We start from the raw sequence: 3,789 nt of genomic DNA on the forward strand, positions 1-3,789 counted from the left end.
TGATACGAAATTCCTCTATTTGCAGCCGAAACTATTAAGATGGGAGAAATAATTGTTTTTCCCTGCTTCTCCTGCAAGAGGAATTTGAAGTGAAGAATTTGAAGTATGATTCAATCTAGAACTCAACAATTCCCAAAATCGGATTTATTTGACCACAAAAATGTGTTAAAAGCGAATGATTTTCCAGTTCAAAAAACACATGTTCAATCTAAAGCTTGTGGGGAAATTCTGCATTCCATGCGAAGAAATAATGAATACATGAGGAGCCTGTAAAGGAGACAGAGGAAGTAGGGTTCTACAGCTTATATGCTTTCATTTTATCAAATTTCCGTGTTTATTATATTTAGGATTTTTAATTTTTAAATTAAATTAACAACAATTTGTCCTTCTAGGCCAAAAAATTAAGGTTATATAGCATGTTTAGTTATGTTAATATTTATCCGATGTCTATTATATTTATGTTCTGTGATTTTGAGGTTTCCTTTACAACTGTTTTGTAATCTTCTAATGTTGAAATGCAGAGTGGATGATTCCAAACAACTACTCGTTACAATTCTATATCAATGAAATATATGTTCATGTACTTCACAAACATTAATAAATTAATTTTTTTTTTTAGTGATATCGAATCCTAGTTCGAATTTTTCTACAGAAATCACGGAGCCACACAATTATCTTATCGCAATCTACAGAAAAACATGTTCGCAAATTTTTGTAATGAGTTCTATTTGGAGTCCCATTTTTTATAAATTGAGTTCGTAATCATGGTGAACACATAGTTATATTATTGCAATCTGTAGAAAACATGTTTTACCTACACACATTGCGTAATCTAGCGAAAAAATAAGAGGAAGAGAAACATCACAAATTTTATGGTATTGACGTACACATCTTGTCAAATTAAGCAACAGCGAGTCGTTACTGTTTATGACCAGAATTGCTCCCATAAACTCATAGGATCTGGATCATCTAGAGCAGGCAGAATTGGAAGATCTTGACTGTCTAGCAGTGACACGTTGTCAGAATTGGAAGATCCTCCTGCAGTCATGAGGTTTAGGACATTGGCATGTTGCAGACTAATGTTGGCCAGCTCTGCTTGTGTAGAAGCCAATTGCGATTGCAGGTCTGTAATGCTTTTCATGAGAACATTGATCACTCCAACACAGCCATGGACGGGATCTCGAAATCGTTGTCGTGCTTCGTACACCAGGCTGCTTACTGCATCACCTCTCTGTTCTTCTGGGAGAGCCTGTAACATATTACGTTAGGTCACATTTACTCTAAACACCATTCAGTGAAAATTGAAGGCCATGAAGATTCCTAAAAGTTTTGTCATATATTCACACCCAAATAAAATACAAACCTTTAACAATTTGACAACATTGCCATTTCCAAAAACCCTATGTACATACAAAAACTCCTGCAGATCGTTCTGCGGGAAATAAGGCGCGAGCACGCATTTCTCTGAGCATTTCTTTCTGTAGAACTTGCAACCAGCGCAGGGAGATGTCGCCCCCTTCTTTGCTTTAGAGTCAGTGACGTTGTTCATCTGCAGAACAATTAATCAACGCATTTCTCAGCATTGTTTTTCTCTCTCTCTGTGCAATCTTACAAATAATTATCAGAAGTGCTTACCTTTTCGTTACGGTAGAGTATGTAATTTAGATAAAGTAGAAGAAAATATAAACCCGACTTTGAAACAAAACTCTAGGAACTTCCTGGTTATATGGCCAAGTGAAACGGGTGGCTGACGTAAGCACAATGAGAGGGAGCGAGGAAGATTTGGCTGCGAAGTCATCCGTAGACCTGAAAAGGCATTGTGTGACATGACACGCTGAGCAAGATCAGCCATCTAACCCATAGAGTAAAATATAGAATCAGATGCCAACCAATATAATCGCTAAAATCAACCCTGAGTAAACTATTTATATTATAAAATCAACTTTATAGTGCGAAGTGCGAGGCTAAGTACATAAAACATGAATGAACCTTAAATAAATTCTCTAAACCATAAAATCAACTTTATATCTTATATGGTCGGTGATACCTTTAGTACGAACCATATTATTTCTATTATATTAAATTAATATTAATATTATTACTACTATCATTTCATTACTTTTATTATTAATTAAAATCGTAGTGGCTTGGCTAAATTTCTGAAGAAATACGATGTTATTTTTACTATTAACTTTCTGTTTTATATGGTCGGTGTTACATTTATGGGAACGATACTAGCTCTATTATATTAAATTAATATTAATATTATTACTACTATCATTTCATTACTTTTATTATTAATTAAAATCGTAGTGGCTTGGCTAAATTTCTGAAGAAATACGATGTTATTTTTACTATTAACTTTCTGTTTTATATGGTCGGTGTTACATTTATGGGAACGATACTAGCTCTATTATATTAAATTAATATTAATATTATTTCATTACTTTTATTATTAATATCATATTGATCTATTTATGGTTTAGTGGTCTCGGAAATTTTCTGTTTTATATGGTCGGTGTTACATTTATGGGAACGATATTAGCTCTATTATATTAAATTAATATCAATATTATTTCATTAATTTTATTATTAATATCATATCGATCTATTTATGGTTTAGTGGTCTCGGAAATTTTCTAAAGAAATATGATATTATTTTTGGTATTATGATGTTGTAGTAGAAAATATTTTATTGTACTATTAAATTAAATATTCATTTTAGTGATAATATGATATCATATATTTTCGCTTCGAAAAGTTCTGGGAATGCTCCTTAATAATTATCCTTTTAATGGATTGTGAAATTTTATTTTATATTTTATTTTAAAATAATTATATATTTTTATTTTTTTTTCATATTTTTAAAATAATAATTTTGTCATTATAGTTTAATTAGAGTGTCTGGCTTATAACCACATTAGATTTTAATTTCAAAATCTTTGTCCCAATACTGATTTTCCTAGTCTTTTAGGTTGTCAAAATTGCAGTGAGCTCATGAGGCTTCTTTCCAAACTTTTTGAGCATAGAAATACAATCTTAAATCAAACTTAATAATTCGTTTCTTTCGGTCCGATAGACCAAAATTTAGTGTCAATAAACGTTAACCCCATCATCATCATTAATTATAATTATATAATTATTAATTTTTTATTATAAAATAAAGACAAAATCTTAATTTCATATTTTTATATTATATACTAAATTTATAAATTTAAACTTTTGTCACAAAAATAAAAATTAATTAAAAAAACTCTTTATTATTTTAATTTTTCCTTTGTTTTTTTTAATTATTATTATTAAAATTTCTAAATTATTAAAGCGTTTCTAATTTTGCGATTATCTTAATATTTGTAAATTTTAAAAAATAATATAATTTTTTACATTTCTTAAAATTTTATAGAGTAAATATTCTACATGATAAATTAATTATGTAAAGCTTTTTTTAATTATATGAATTAACTAATTTAACTAAAATAGAGAATTTAAGTAAAGAGTAATAACTCATCTAATAACTATTAATATTAACATTATTGTTAAATTAACTTTTAAAATTAAAAAATTACTATTTTTTTTTGGGTTATAATACTAATCATATATATATATAAGTAAATAAATAATTACTTTCTATAACACAAAGGTTTTTGCAAAAAATATTGTAAAATTAATTGAATTATAAAATTGTTTAATATATCTTAGCCTAGAATTTTGTAATATTTTTTTTTATTATTATTATAGTGATTTCTATCCTAATTATTTATAATAGCTATACCTTTTTTTTTAATGATA

At 28.2% G+C, this 3,789-nt stretch overlaps 1 pseudogene; it reads right to left on the reverse strand.

Moving 5' to 3' along the window:
• Positions 1 to 925: 925 nt before the first annotated feature.
• LOC149249461 (LOB domain-containing protein 4 pseudogene) lies at positions 926 to 1,852 on the reverse strand (annotated as a pseudogene).
• Between the last annotated feature and the right edge of the window lie 1,937 nt (positions 1,853 to 3,789).

Source organism: Pinus tabuliformis, chromosome 7 (genome assembly GCF_031772625.1).
Source record: "Pinus tabuliformis cultivar Carrire ecotype Pingquan chromosome 7, CPIR1, whole genome shotgun sequence".
Lineage (NCBI taxonomy): Eukaryota > Viridiplantae > Streptophyta > Pinopsida > Pinales > Pinaceae > Pinus > Pinus tabuliformis.